Consider the following 16,663-nt stretch of genomic DNA (forward strand, 5'->3'; position numbering starts at 1 on the left):
AGGAGCCATTATACATCCACACTCTAATCTAAAGGGTGCCCAATGACAGATAGGTCCCAGAGCATTTAGCCAGGAAGAAATTCTTCCAGGTTAGCATCTATTAACTTTACAGTGTCTACTTTTGAATTAGCTACTCTGAATAATAAATAATAAATAGCAAGAGTTTTCTTTAGAAGTGAATTGATCTTATAAATGCAAATAGAGAGCAATAGATACACAAAACAAAAAGGAACAAGTCTATCAAGTGGAAAGTGGATAGTTCAACCACTACAATGTACAAACCTGTATCCACAGATACCGTATATACTTGAGTATAAGTCAACTCGAATATAAGTCAAGCGGGGCTTTTTCAGCATTAAAAATGTGCTGAAAAAGTCAACTTATACACGAGTATATATTGTAGTTGGATATGGTGCTGTTGTTATACTGTATGGTGTGTGGATGTCATGTAAGTTGCTCTTCAACTTAATCGCTAACAGCTGTTCTGGCTGAGCAACTGATTATTACAGAAATTGACAGAAAACAAGATTGTGAGTGAGGCATTTTGGTTTTCCCCACAAAAATAAAAGAACTGTAAATCCTCATAAGATTAGGTAGAGAATATTGGCGCATACAAAAAACACAATTCTTTGAAGATAGCACCCACTATCTTCATGGCCAGTGTCCAGTGGTGGGATTCAGCAGGTTTGCACCACTTCGGCAGAACCGGTTGTTAAAATGGTACTTGTAAGCAACCAGTTGTTAAATTATTTTAATCCTACCACTGGAACTGGTTGTTGAATCATTTGAATCCCACCACTGCCAGAGTCAGATGATTTGTGAAAGGTTATAGTGGAGGAAGGTCACAATGGTAATTTCTTCCTTGTGACCTTCCAGAAGCATCTGGGGGACCACTGCTGAAAACAGGATGGAGGTTGTATATCTGACCTAGAAAAGCAGTTATGTTCAGTTATATCCCAGTGTCTTGCCTCCGCTTATAAAGGTAGTGAGTGTGGAAAATATCTTGATAGTGAATCGCTTGGAGTGAGGAGTTTCATGAATCATCCCATTGATTAAATGAATCCTCTAATAACTTTGTAGGAAGCTTGAGTTTGATTTTTTTTTTCATGAGGATGACACAATTCAAATTCACGTGGATTTTCTTTGATTGTGGCTAGAGCAAAGTAAGGTAATTGTATTGCCATTTTAAAAAATTGGGGTCATGTTTCTGATACAGGGGAGGGGAGATTTTATGTTTCTAGGAGCCCAAGAGTGTAGGGCACTGCTTGTCACAAAATGGCACCTTGTACAAAAAAATACAGCATTTTTAAGCAGGTCAGAAGTAGGTTGGTGTAATTTTGCCTCTCTCGTTTTCCTAATACAGACCCCATCACCTAAATTATAGCTTGCCCTGCCCCCACAATTGCCCTTTTAATTGCTTGGAGAGTGACCAGTCACTCCCGAGTGATCTGCCCACCCATGTTCTAAAATGCCATTCCTTTCTGGACAGATATATTCTTATGGCTCAGTGCATTTCAACATCCATTTTTCCCCACATATGAATGCACTTTTTTCCAGCAAGAAACCTACATCCTAAATCCCATGGATGATTTCTGCTGTTGGAAGAGAGGCCAATTTTTGCCACTCCCCCCCCCCCCCATGCCTCCCTATGTTCTTTCAGTGCCACCCTCCCCTTTCCTCAGAAAAAGTATTTCAGTTGTATTTTGGGATGCAGAGGGCGATAGGAAGTGAGGAAGTCATTTTTACAGACAGAAACCCACCCACCCCTCCATGGAAATCCTCCATGCAGTCCACTTCTGTTGTATAATTAGTAGACACAATAATTGTCTACCCAAAAACTGTTTTGGCCCTACAGCTAATAGTTCACCATTGGAAAAATACTATCCCATTAAGGAAAAAAAATCATGTGATGTATCCAGCTGCTGGATAAAACAAAAAGGGAGAGGGATCTCTTGTCTTCACTGTTACCCTGTTGGGGAATATAATTTTTTAAAAAAATATGAGTGAAACGTTTGGGCCCCTTCCGCACACGCAAAATAATGCGTTTTCAAACCACTTTCACAACTGTTTGCAAGTGGGTTTTGCTATTCCACACAGCTTCAAAGAGCACTGAAAGCAGTTTGAAAGTGCATTATTCTCCATGTGTGGAATGAGCCTTACATTTTATCCACAGATACAAACTGGCTCTGAATACCAGCTATGTTAAGTCTTTAGGAACGATCCCGATAAGTTAAGCACTTGTTATAACGCACTGGTTATAGTACAGAAATCATGGGCAACCCAGAGCTTCCAGGGGCGAAATTCAGCCAAAACTTTATGCACATTCTCACTAGCTAAAGAGTCTAATGCACAGGGCAGAGAGGACCCATGTGCCCCCGCGTAGGTGCCATGCAAGATAGCATGTTATTGCCCCAGTTCACACAATATGGTGTTTGATACTGGGCTATGTGAATGTGTGAACTTCATACCATGCATGAGTTTTCTTTGGCAGCCCCATGCCCACATCAGATATGCTATTTGATGCGTCAACTGAATCATACCAGAGCGTCACGTCTAGCAAGGGTTCAGTCTATTCTGGTTGTAATGGAATGTTACTTCGTTTAGCACATCGCCTTCTTCAAACTTTCAGTAATTATTGCAAAAGTATCAAGCACTTTGAAAGCTGCCAGTTGTAGTATCTGTTAACGTAACGAATTACGATTGCAGTATTCCTTTCTCTTCTCTTTTAAATTTACTTAGATATGATGATCTGTTTAGGATAAAGTTGGGCAACTGGCAGTGCCGAAGAGGCCCTACCGAGAATAGCAGTGCAGAAGTATTTCTTACACAGATTGTGTGTGGTTAACAACCAATATGAGGCGAGTCCTTTAAAGTTAGATTTTGCCACATCTTCTGTGGAAGCAATACCCCAGTCACTGCAAAGATATCTTTTTGTACAAGTGTCTTTCAATACAGATATATTCTTCAGTACTTCAGTTGAAGAATCCCTTCCTTGTTTTCCTTTACGTAGATACAGCCGAACAAACATCACTGGGGACATCTAATATTTTGGAAAACAGTTTTTGTTCTGCATTTTTTTAAAAGGAAAATGCCAACAAGACTTGTTTTCTGCAGAGTACTAAGCGTAAAAGGTCATTGGTGTTCCCCCGGTCCCCGAGAACACATTTACGTGGCCCCACACATGGGCATGTGGCTAATTGTGCGCATGTGTGTGAAATCTGATGCTTTGAAGAATTTAAAATAAAAAAGGACATAGCTTTTCTTCAGGCAAAAATAATTTTACCTTATTAGAAAACCAGCTTGTATTACTGTATAATGCCTTTGCCTGTGTTTTATAGATGAAGATGTATAACAAAAAAAAAACTGCTATATTTTCACAGTTTCATTAAAGAATATCCATAACCGTGCAATGTGTATTCAGCATGTCATACCCATTGGTACTTTTAAATATGCTGACATCAGATTGATTGCAGTACAAAGAAAATTTTAGTACGAATCTCACTTATATGGATACTGCATCTTTGCAAAAAAAAAAGAGAAAGAGAAAATAGAATTGAAGGTATTTTACTGTACTTGTAACCATTTCAATATTCTGTAATATATTACATGACAGTGAAGAAGTATTTTCAAACTCAACAGTTTTTCACAGGATGTAAATAATTGAAATGAAGGATGTTTTTGAAACAAGCTTTTAGTTTTCATCGCAGAAAAGTGCTCAGAAAAAAATCATTTTAAAACCCTTTTAACCTGGTTCACAAATTGGAAATGTGGGGACAGACTCCCCATTTGTTAAAAATATCTTCTCACTGCTCTCTGGTTGTTCAGCTTTGTATTTCCTAAGATGGTCTTAGTGGACAATGGAGTCCCCTTGAATTCCTGTGTGTGCGTTAAGTGATGTCAGGTCACATCTGGCTTAAGGTGAAGCAGTGAATTAATGGCTTCCAAATTCCTGCAAAGTGGAGAAGGAAATCAAACATGTAATTATCCAGGATCCCAAATGTTGTACAACTAGTTTTGTGCTTTCTCAAACAGCAGCCCTGCTTATGGAAAACCATTTTGGAAGCCAAAGGGTGTTCAGATAAGCAGATTGTAATACATTGTGAAAATGGCTGTGATTCATGGTTTGCCAAAAAATGTGTGACGGGAGAGCAGCCCTTTGGATCTGAGCAAGGTGTTTTTCAAGACTTTCTAAGGTTGGATGTTGAATCTTTTCAGCTCCCATGCGGTGGGATAGCTCTTGAGAAGTATGGGAAAGCAATATCCGGTAGGGAGCACAAAGGCTACTCTGTAACTGCATACAGCGCATGAGAGCCATTGCTTTATTGACATGGTGGCAAACTCCACTGGCTTACCATGTATGCAGTGATGGTATTGGGTATTTTTGCCCTGTGGATACACATTGGAAAGCATGACTTCCCAGTACCAATCACCAGACCAAGAATAGGACCCTTTCTTCCATTCATATACAAGGAACAAATGGTTTCCATTTACATCATGGAAATCTGCAAAGCATCATCAAGCGCCTCCTTAGAGTGAGATTCCTTTGCACCATTTGATTTGTTGTGAGCTGTGGTGCACAGGGTTTTTTTTTTTTGTGATCCACTAATAAGGTGCAAGGAGATAATTTTTGGTTGTTTAGTACAGTAGCTGTGAGCTTTTCGTTGATTGTTATTCTTCTGGTTTCTCTCCTGCCCCATGTAGCAGAACATAGCTACGCAGCTCTAACAGGTAGCTTATTCTGACCTGATTCCAGCAGAATATAACCTCTTAGATGCATTTGTAAATCTGAAAAGATTCTGAGTCGGTTGACCTTCTCACCTAGCCCAGGGGTCCTGGTTGTGAGAAGACACATACAAGTGTCCCCTTGGAGGATAACAAGGGCTTCATGCACAGGTCCATAGGCACAAAGACCCCAGTTCCAATTATTATTCCCTTTCACAAAGGGCGTGAAATGCTGCTATGTGAGGGGCAGCAAGGAGTTCCAAGGGCCCAGCCCTTGAAGAGCGGCCTTCACCTTGTGAGGGCTTGAACTGGTTCAGAGTGTGTTAATATTGATGGTAACCAGACTCTCACAACGAGAATAGCTACAAATAAATCTATAGAGGTGAAACAATTTGAAAAGTGCCTCTCTGTGAACTCTAGAGCCAATGGGGACGTTCCTGCTACTTAGCAATAAGCTGCAACTGAATCACGGTATGATTTTTTTTTCAATTGGGGAAGTTACATTTGGATCACACAAATGCAATGCAGCACATCACAAAGTGCCATTTGTCTACTCTCTTCTGTTACAATTTTCTCTGTTCCAATACACATAAATGGGATTTTCAAATGCAGAGATGGAAACAAATTTACAGGGGACTATCAAGTCATCTAGAGTTGAACCATAAACTGTAGACATAGTTTCTGTTCATCCATCTAATTACTAGTAAGTCAAGTCAATTTCTTTTTCCGGGGCATTGTCTAATAAAGTAATGGGCTCTTCCCCTCCCCCTTGAGAATCATTTTAAACAACCTTTACTGCTAAAATGGAGTCCAGACATGTTATCATTTAAGCACTCATTTTGCCTCACATTGGTGACTGACATGTTGTCCTGGTAAAGTCTCCTCACCTCTTAGTTACCCAGACTCAGAATTTAGCCTGATGTAATTTGGTCAGATTCCTTTGATTCATAATATAGACTTCTTAAAAGACACTCTTTTAACCAAGTGAGCAATACCGTTTTTTCTAGAATGCTGAATAATGCCTTTAAATGGCCAGAAATGTATAGAGCAGGTTGACAAGGCTATTCACTTTTTTAAAAAGACTTTTTTCACAGAACAATTTAGAAGGCAATCTTGACTGATCCCCTGAAAGTTAGAGAGCTATTTAGGTAATGATCAAAAAAAAGATAACTCATTTTTATACCAAAAATAACCTTATACCCGAAAACACATCCTTTTGTGCTGTATCGATTCTCAGAGACATTTCTGATATCAAGTACTTTGTCCGGTTCCCTCTTGCCCATTCATTTCGGATTCTGGTTTATTTGCACAAACGGAATAATCAGAGGTGGAAGCTGAATGAACCCAAGGCAAGGGTGTGAATGATCTCGGGTGCTTCATGACTACTCAGCAGTGATTATTCAGAAAGAGACACAAGTACATATCTGGTGCTATCCATGGGAAATTCTCCACAATTAGGCTGGTGGAAGAAAGTTTCCTAAGAGATTGTGACTTCTTTTTTTAAAAAGGTGCAAAGTTCTGTAAAAGTTAAACTGAGTCAATAACCCCCCCGTTGTCCATTTTGACAAAAGAGCAAGTCTTAGATCAGGCCTGTGCAAATTGCAACTCACAAAGCTCACACAATCCAGCAGCCAGGGGTGGTGACCCACTAACTGTTTTTGCTCTTTACTTACCAAAAGAGGAGAGGGCGGTTGATGTCCAAAGCTGATGTGGCTGGTGAATGGTATTCAGCTTGGTGGGTTGCAAGTGCTTGTCCTTGGTCAATATGTGTGTAATGCAGTGTAATTATTTTCATACTTGTCCTATGCAAGCCTACAACAATAGCAAAATTCCTTCAGGTATTCTTTGCTGTGCCCGTTCACTTGGTAGAAGGAGGAGGGAAAGCTAGTGGTGTCAAGTGTGGGAATGCACATAACATCAGAAGCGTTTAACTGCAGGGCCAATTGTTTCTCGATTCTTCTCAAAAGTATTAACTGGTAGCTTGAGAATGAAGAGAAGAACATGTAAAGATGAGCACACATCCCCAGGAAATGATGTCATATAAGCAGTTACTTCCTCACAAAGTAGGCAGAAAGGTGGGACCAGCAAGTGACTCTGGTGTGGTACCCAATCTTCTGTAATCAAGTAGAAGACATTAAGCAGAGTCCCAAGTGTCTGTATAAGAACTGTAAGTATTAAGGTTGCCAGTGGTAGCAAGCAAAACCTTAACAGTACAAACCAGATTTACTACAGCCTAAGGCCACTGATGGACTTAGACTGAAGTAACACTTGTGTTGGATTGCACTGTTCATCCCTTAATCTTTCTTCATTGAGTTTCAAATGGTTTTTAAGTGCAAACTTTTTTTCCTTTATTCCCCTTTCGAAAGTCATTTAAATTCCCAATAGTTTCCTTCCTGTGCATTTATATGCTACATAGCAATTAAGCAGCACCTATGTTATAAGTTTATTAATGATTATGTAAGTGTTGTTCTTGTATTTATGTATAGTGTATGTATTGTAAATATATTCAGAGCTTTTCCTCTTCTTTACTGTAAAACGGTGATTTTTCTTTTTTTTTCGTTTGTTTGCCCAATGATCATTGTAAAGGGAGTCCCCTAAAGAAACCTCATCAGAGGACAATGAATTCATGAACAAGTGTTAACGTTTTTTGAATGGTGTCTCGGACATATTCTGTTGGTGCATTGCTTTTCTGTATTCAACTTCCCTATAAATTGAGCTGTGAATTGAAATAGAGTTTAAACCTTTAAATGTATGCATTGGTATAAATATCTGAATGGAGGCATGAAGGATAAATAAAGAATTTTGTATGGAATAATCCCCCCTTGACTATTACTGTGAACTTCTCTGAAGTTTTGGAATTATCTAGCTACTGACTTTCTAAAATGAAATATTTTGTTACAAAATCTTTTCTATGAACATTGATTTCTTTTTTTAAAAAAGATGTTTTTCTCCTTCTAAGGAACAGAGTTTGTGTGGGTTTGGATTTGGTAATTTGGGAGAATTTTTGTCAGTGCTATGCATTGGATATAGCTGAATGGCCGAAAGTTCACATGTTCGGAATCAACCGCTGTATGGGAATATATATGGGAACTGCCAATTTGCAGTTTTCCTTTTAATCAAACTGAGAATTTGCCATTTTAAAGGTTTGGGTCAAGATTAACATTTCTTCAAAGTTTGGGGTCATAAAGTAATATAGAAAAGAAGACCCACTTGCAGAAGTAGTTTATATTCAAACAAACCCTTGCTAAATGGAGGATTCAAGGTAGCAGAGCAAGCTGGAAGATAGAGAGTTGGACCCTATCATTTATAAGCAGAACTTGTTACCTTCCCATTTCTCCAGCATCCTCTTCTATGCCTCAGATACCCTCCAGAAGAAAAGGCCTCGTAGCAAATTAGAGGGGACCATTCCATCCAATTCCCCCTCTATATTACAAGCTCTTGTATCAAAAGCCATTTTAAGGAGGATTCTGCTAATCTAGAGTATCCTGAAATGAGTTAGAAGTGAATGCACAAATTGTTTGAAGTTGTTGTGAAATTATCAGGGTTGTATGCTCAAAAATAGATCCTTAATCCTGAAAACCATGTTGTTATGGATGGTTGATTAACAGGTAGGTTTAAATACACTTATCTAATTTCAGTGGTTGTTCCAGTTGACAATTCATAGTTTACAGTGAAGTGCAAACATCAAAAATTTCTGTGCTTGAAGGGATGTCAGGTGATACAAACATCTATCCTAGAAGGTGGATCAATAATATCATATTTCACCAGTAGAAGATATTTAACTGATTTATTTCACATGTCCTGAACACATGAAGCTGTTGCCTATTGAGTAAACCATTTAACTGTCAAAGGGGCTTTCCACACTACAGAAGGGAGCTAAGGTCGACTCGGTTCCCTTCAGTGGAGGGTGATTCCAGGCTGTCCCCACAGCAACTGAGTTGGCCCCCTGGAACCGAGCTAAGTGGGCAGAATCATCTTGGTGCCTGTTTCACTCCTCGATCGTGATTGGCTCTTGTGTTATGGCGGGAAACGGGAGCATTCCTTTTTTTTACAGTTTACAGTTACATGCACTTTCTGCCCGCCATGACTCTCCCGTTCTGCACATGCCACAAAAGCGGCTCGTGATTGGTTGAATGGATGAGGTGTCATTTCGATGCTTCCCCACTTCGAAGCTTCGAAGTGGTATCAACCTTGTTCCGCCAGAAAAGTGTAGTTCATAACTGCGACAAGGATGTCGCAGTTCTGGGGGGGGGGGGCGGACTGAGACAAGACAATGTTGAGCTCGGTGGCAGTGGGGATTCACTGAGGCAAACCTAGGTAGAAACCAGTTCAACTCTGTCAGTGGGGAAAGCCCCTAAGTCAGTATTCTCTACACTGGTTGGCAGGATTTCCAGAGTCTCAGATGGAGATCTTTCACATCACGGATCCTATGACCTTGGTCTGGAGATGCCAGGGATTGAACCTGGGACATTCTTCACACAGATTCAATCTTCTCCCACTAAGATATGGTTCCTCCAGAGAATGGAGAACAGTCTAATGTACAGTTCCCAATGTGGTACAACACAGGTTAATCAGGAGAGGTGAGTAGTTCATGAAGCAAACGCTGACTGGAGAAAAAAATTGCAGCAGTAGTTCAAGCAAACAAAGCTGCGTGTGCACATGCATATTCTTCACTTGATAACTGCAGCATCAGATACTGGCTGGCATATGTTGCCCTCTTCTGCCAAAGTGGTGGAGACATTATGAACTGTGGGGTGAAATGCAGTTGCCTGAATGTGTACTCTCTAAACAGCTTCCCTGTGTTTGGGAATGCTGTGGGGGGGGGGGGGTTAAAAAAGAATAATGTGGAGCATGTAAGTGCCATGCTCATATCCTGGCAATTGTGCATACATGAGTGGGGGACAGTGTCCTTGTCTCCATTTTGCTTTTGCGTTTTGCTTTTGTCATTGTGTGTGCATCATCTGAATGAGCCATACCTGATCATCACGGAGAGACTGTTTATTAAAATGTTTATATCCAGTGGTGGGATTCAGCAGGTTCACACCACTTCGGCAGAACCGGTTGTTAAAATGGTGCTTGTAAACAACCAGTTGTTAAATTATTTGAATCCCACCACTGTTTATATCCCACATTTCTTCTTGGCTGCATAACTCAGATGTCACTTTCAATTCAATGCTTTTCTGAAGAGTCAGTTCAGGCTTTCAGTTACCAGTTGGGTGATTAATGGATGCCATGTTTTCCACCATTGAATTCTCCATGTTAGATGGTGAGACTATGTTAATGACCATTAATGGCAGGAATACATAGGTAAACACCGAGTGGTAGGGGGTGTTTTAAAACCAGTTTATGGCAAGTTTATATGATTGGTATCTGCTTTATAGCTGTATTTTAAAAAGAAGTTCCTGGCAACTGGAGCAATGGTACAGTGGCTGGGGTGAGCATGCATGTACGTGAAACCCCAGTTGCACTCCTTGAAAGAAATATGGTGAAGCAACTTGTTGACAACTCTCAGTGGGGTGACAAATGGATGAAAATAGTCTCTGTGTTCATGATTAGCAAAATGGCTGTTTTTTGAGCTGTTAATGTGATGAGAAACGAGGAGCAAAAACTACTAGACCAGGAGCACAGTCTGGAAAACCCATAACACTCAGAAATAAGTGATGCTTGTGTATATGTGAGCTAGTCCCTCATATGATTGAATTATGTTAGTCTTGCCAGACCTGGGTCGGGAAATTCCTGGAGATTTGAGGATACAGCATGAGAATGGTGGGGATTGGTGTGGGGTTTGGGGATCCAAAGCAGACATCTTATCCATGGGAACTAATCTCTGTAGTCTGGAGATTGTGTCTAATTCCGAGAGAGGTCTATGCACCACCTAGAGGTTGGCAATTCTAAAATGTTGTACTAGTACGTATCTACCCATCCAAAGCCTGAATCCACTATTGGGAGCAGTGCAGGGCTGCGCCAGCAGGTTTACCCTCCACAGGACACTTGCCTCGGTGAAGGGGTGGATCCACCAGCAGGTGGCCACTGCAGCCCTCCACAGCAGTGCGGCGTGGTGCTGAATGCCGCACCAGCATCTCTTCACCTGGGGTGAGGCCAGAGGAGGAGACAGGGGCACAATGCCCATTGGGCAAAGTGGGCAGTCACCCAGGATGCCCCCTTGTGGCGGGTGCCAAAAATGCAGGGTTCATTTGTGGGTTGTTTTTTTTTGTATTTTAGTGGGTTTTCTGGTTTTGGCCAGCAGGGGGCGCAGTTTTTAGGTTAGCAGCACCAAAATTTCAGGGATGTTTTGAAAGACTCTCCTGATGCTATCACTCCAGTTTGCCTAGATACGCCACTGGGCATAGCTACAAGGGGGCCGGGGGGTGCACATTGCACCGGGCACACGTGTGGGTGGCGGCATCAAACTGAGGTTTTGCCCAGGGCTCCAGTTTGCCTAGTTTTGCCACTGGGAGGAGCCGACAGTATTTGGTTTCCACCGGCCATTGTTTTTGTTATGCTGGCAGATGGGGCTTTGGATTTCAATGGTGTAAATCCATTAAGCCCAATGGGGGCTTTCTGGCAGCTGGCAGCCTTTTCTGTGTTCTTTGCCTCCCCACGCCACTGGAGAGCCCCCTTGTGAGCGGCAGGGCAGTGCGGCCTTTGGATGGGGCTGCCCTTCTTTCTATGCACCTTTTAAATTACCTTTTGCTTCACTTGCTATTGACCCAAAGCGTAAGAGCATTGTCGTGTATGGGATATTGCAAGCAGAATCTGTAAGTTAGCATGTTTTTCTGTTTTCTTTCAACATCTGTTAATTTTTAATTGGGATCATTATTATTCGTCTAATCAAAACCAGAACAATAAAAAAAAAACAACTGCTATGGCACCGAGTAATGAAAAAAGATAGTCTTTTGAGCTGAAAACCTTTGGGGTTTCTCAAAAGCATTCCTAAAGCTAATCCATATGTAGATTGTAATGCAGTTCTCGCTGGCTGGGCTACTAACACATTTGAACACCATGCAGTCTCACAACCCCCTTGCTCAAGGACACTTTATTGCCTCCCTGACAATAAGTTAATTGTTTCATTTCAATCTGTTGCCTGGATTTAATATTTCTATTTCCCCAACAGAGCTGTAAATCCCAACTGCATCCCTTCCCACTTAGTCTGAGCACTCCAACGAACACCCACACAAGACATCCACTTGACACGTTGCCTGCGTCTGGAAAGTTACGTCTTCTGTTGGATTGAACAATAGCAAGATTGTCGCCTGCTTTGCGTTTGTTCACATTTCAAATGCAAATGAAAGAGTCCAGTGCAATCAGCATTGGGGGAAGGGACGTCTGTTAATTAAATGGAGAAGGAACTGGGCCTTAACCCTCTCCCCAAGATGGTGGTTAGTAACTGGGAACCTCTAGTTGAATCTAGGCCCCAAATTACTGGCTAACCACAACTGTCAACTGCTCTGATCATTAGCTCTCTCTTCAGAAACCAGAAGTCTATTTGTCCCTTCTCCCCACATGCTAGTAATTAACACTGTGGTTCTTGTCAGCCATGCCTACCAATATGTACGTTTAATTAAATTAATTAACTGAAACCACTTTTCACCCACCTTTCCCCTGTTTTGCAAGGCTCCGGACACCTTACACATTTAAAATCATACACACTTCAAATCCGCAATACAGCAGTGTGTAACACATTGATCCAACGATGGTTACTAAAGTATCTCTCAACTGGAAGGAAGCCCCATGGTTCCCATCAATCACACATCTCAACAGTTCTGTCACAGTTCAACTCACCAGGACAGTTCTATAACTTGTGGAGGCCATTCTTACAATATCCAGAAAAAGATGCCAAAGTGTGGTAAAAAATTACAAAGGATGGTAAGTTAAAAAAAGTGTTAATGTTTGGAGGTGAAGCCCCAGTGCTATCTGGAAAGAAGACTTTTTGCTGTAGTTGTTAAGAAGAAGGAAGAGGAGGAGGAGGCGGCGTTCAGATTTATACACCACCTTTTTCTCCCAAAGGACACTCAAGGCAGCTTACAAACACCTTTCCTTTCCTCTTCCCACAACAGACACCTTTTGAGGTAGGTGGGGTTGAGAGAGAACCGTGACTGGCCCATAGTCACCCAGAAGCTTCATGTGTAGGAGTGAAGAAACAAATCCAGTTCACCAGATAAGAGCCTGCCACTCATGTGGAAGAGCAGGGAATCAAACTCATTTCTATAGATTAAAGTTCACCTGCTCTTAACCGCTACACCACGTTGGTTCTCAAGTACCTTGAATTGAAAGTACCACCAATACAAAGATTTCGGAATTGGAAATGTCAGTGCTTATTGTGCATGTCAGATCTTCCTGGGTTGGATCCTCCATTGAACTGTTGTGGGAACTGATAATGTTGGCACTATGATGGATGTTGCCACTGGCTCTGCACATGGCTGCCACTGCTTAGATGCACTTCATAGGATTGCCAACTCTGGTTTGGGAAATTCCTGGAGATTTTAGAAATGGAGCCTGGGGAGGGTGAGTTTTGGGGAGGGACAGGACCTCAGCAGGAGATCATGTCTTCTGAAGCTTCCATTTTCTCCAGGGGAACTGATCTCTGTAGATCAATTGTAATTCCAGGGGATCTCCAGGCCCCACCCGAAAGTTGTAACCTTACATTTTAGCCATGTGGCCAAAGTATTTTGCAAGGGCATTATATTGGAATACTGAACCTGGCTATGTGCAAAGTGAGATGAAAACAAACACACTCTTCTGTCTTATGTCTCGCCTTTCATTGCCTAGGATAAGATTCCACTATTAGCTAGAGATATTTTTTTGAAAAAAAATCCTGTTTGATTTGGGGTATATTAGACCTGCAAAACCCCTAACACACTAAGCCAAGTTTGTTTTCATTCACTCACATTTCCTAGCTTTGCTCTACTTGGCTGGCTGGGCAACCGTCGGTTAAGTGAATGTCAGTTAGACTTGGTGTATGTGTATCTGTGTGTAATATGTATAGGTTTATCCTGGAAACAGGTATTTTGTATCCATTCTTGCTTGTCCTTTTGGGCCACTGAACTATAAAAGGCCCTTGTAAAAACCTCCTAGACAAATAGGGCATTTTCTGATGTGATACCCCCCCCCCCCCGCCATCCCGCCCCTTGCACTATATGGAATATTAACAGAAAGAAGCCAATAACAAAGTTCAGCCTGACAAATGTCAATAGCGAAACTGGTCCCTCGATAAGCCCTATAAATCCTACCGTGCTGGTTGCTGTTTAATCTTTACATACAGGTGCACCTCAAGGTTATCTCCTTGGGTAGGCTTTTGAAATTTGTCATCCGCTCAGTCTTTTATCAGCAAAAAAGAAAAAAGTATTTCCCCTTGTAACTTTTATTGCTGCCCCTTTTCTACATTTCTCAAACAGGAGGCCATACTACAGGAGGGGCTTTGCTATAGCTGTTAGAAGCCATCATCTCTCCATCCATCTTATTGGGAGGGGGCAACACCTGACCTCAGCAAATGTGCATTCTTGAACTGCCATTGGCTGAAGAGATGCAAAAGCAGGAGGTGGGGCCTCATTGGTGTGGGCTGGCCCCTCTGTCACCTTTCATTTCAATGGGGTTCATGCAAATGCATATCCCAGCGGCTGCTACCCTTTGCCTTTGTTTCACTATATACTGGGATTTGCCTCTAGACCCACCCCCACGTCCACCTTGTCCTTGTCCTTGATGTTTTGATTGCTTTTTACAGTTCTACTCCTGCCATATAGGCTATATGCTCTTGAACTGTAAGTTAATCACACATTCCACGTTTACACATAATGAGTCTCCAACGTCAGTTTCAGGAGCTTGCTGAAGCTCCTGAGGACAATAAATGGAAGCATCCATCTGTTTAGGTACAGCCACCAGCCCTTCGAGTTTGCACCCGTCTGCGTCTTCCAAACTGCAGTGTTCTTTCTCTTTAAAAAAAATCAAAACCTTTTCCCCAAATGATGGTCAGTCAGTGTGAATATGAAGCCACTTCAGAACAGAAAGCAGTAAGAGTCAGAGAGGCAGTCTCCCCAAAAGCGGACAAAAACAGTAGGTAGTGAAGTTTGTCCATAGGACAGTCCCGTAACAAAAGGTATGCAATTGAGACCGTTTATTGAGACCAACCAAAATGACATGACCCAACTTTCAAGCCTTCAAGATCTCCAAAATTCTTGGTTAGGCTGGTGACTTTTTTAAAAGAAGTATCTGAAGTGGAAGAATTAGAATCCAGCTATGCCAGGTCTGCTCTAACACTGGTGAGCAAGTGGAATGTAACTGTGTGACACTGTACATCAGGGTCCCTAATGTGGGACTGTGGCCACCATAGTGCCTGCCGGTGCCTTTTCTGGTATCCCCAAGTGTTTTTAGGAAGTGGGTGGGGCAAGGTACAGCTTTTGCCCAGCAAGGCTTCTGATTGGAGATTTGAATGACTGTGCAAAGTTTTTTTCAAAGGATCTGTACTGTGTTACTGAAGTTAAGTTGTGGCTGGCACAACCTCTTGCAGCAGCCATTTTATGGCTGCACTCAGCATGCTGTGCCATCCATAGGCTCAAAAAGGTTGGAGACCCCTGCTGTGTGTTCCCAGCATCTAATTTTAACTGTCTGCTCACTGGTCCAACACCCAGCCAGTTTATGGATCTTTATCATGCCACTTTCACAAATACATACTGTCTGAGGGCCCAATTTAAAGTAGAAGCTGAGGACACGAAATTTACCTTTGCGCACCGACAATATGATTAAATCAGGCCAAGAACACACAGTCTGCCCAATGTCACTCTAGTCTGGTTGAATAGATACCCTGTTGAACTCTATTTTTGGTGACTCCCACAGAGGGGTGATTTGCTCTGATGGCTACTTTGCAGCAGCAACAGAGTCTCTAGGAAGGGTTTTTAGCACGCTTACCCAGCATGCCATGCCAGTCCTTTCTGTTGCCTTCAGTGGGTGTTTTGCTATCTTTTTTAAAAAAAATCAACACTAAAGTGAAAAAATGACCCAAACCAACTTGTGACCAAGGAAGCAGGAAGAATGGCACCAGATGTGCCTCACTTTTTCACCCACCCTCTCTCCAAAACTGCTCTGAGATGCTGAGTACAGGTATTTTCAGGAAACGTCTACAAAAGCAAGTTTGGGAAATTGCAGAGTAAAGCAGGGGAAACCCAGAAGCTGGGTGACTCCACAGTGCCATGGTGCATTATTTGTAGGGAGGGATGCAAACGCATGTGGAAACAACCTTTCATGACACAGTCACTGGTCATTTAAACATGCAGGACTTATGGCTGTTTGTTTCGCAATGGTTTTTTCCCCCATGGTTTTTAAAATTTAAATAGGGGATTCTCCTACTGCAAAGTGTCCCCAGTCAAGCTGATCTTCCATTTTGCTTGCCCCCCACTTCTTGGTTCTGTTTGTGCAGCCCCCGTCTGGGGAGGTTGCTTGCTGCCTTTTTAAGGGGCAGGGGGTGTCGTCTTTGGTCTAGTGTTAATTTGATAGCTCTTGTCAGGTCAATTTCAAGGATTTATTACTCAAATGATAGACCCTCAGCATGAAAAAAAAGCAAACAAACAGTGCTTTCGATCCTTCTGAAGTAATGCCCAGAAGAGCCAGAAGAAATGCTGTCATGTGGGCAGGGAAAGCCAGGAAGAGCGAGAAAACCCTTAAAAAGCAAAACACATGTTGATTCTCTGATCTGAGGCGTGGTGAGTTTTGGACAGGGGAAAACGTATGCGAAAATCCAACCCAAAGGGAATGAATACTCAAAGCAAAGGAGACCACAAGTGCATAAATGGCCATTGTCTTCCTGTCTGTACCTTAACGGTGAGAACAGCTTTCAAGGAAGCCACATTGAGTTGCTTAATTAAATGATCAAAAATAATCCTTTCAGTAAGGGTGCCAGCTCATGGTTGAGAAATTCTTGGAGATTTGAGGGTGGACTCTGGAAAAGTTG

This window comes from Sphaerodactylus townsendi, linkage group LG04 (genome assembly GCF_021028975.2).
Source record: "Sphaerodactylus townsendi isolate TG3544 linkage group LG04, MPM_Stown_v2.3, whole genome shotgun sequence".
Classification (NCBI taxonomy): domain Eukaryota; kingdom Metazoa; phylum Chordata; class Lepidosauria; order Squamata; family Sphaerodactylidae; genus Sphaerodactylus; species Sphaerodactylus townsendi.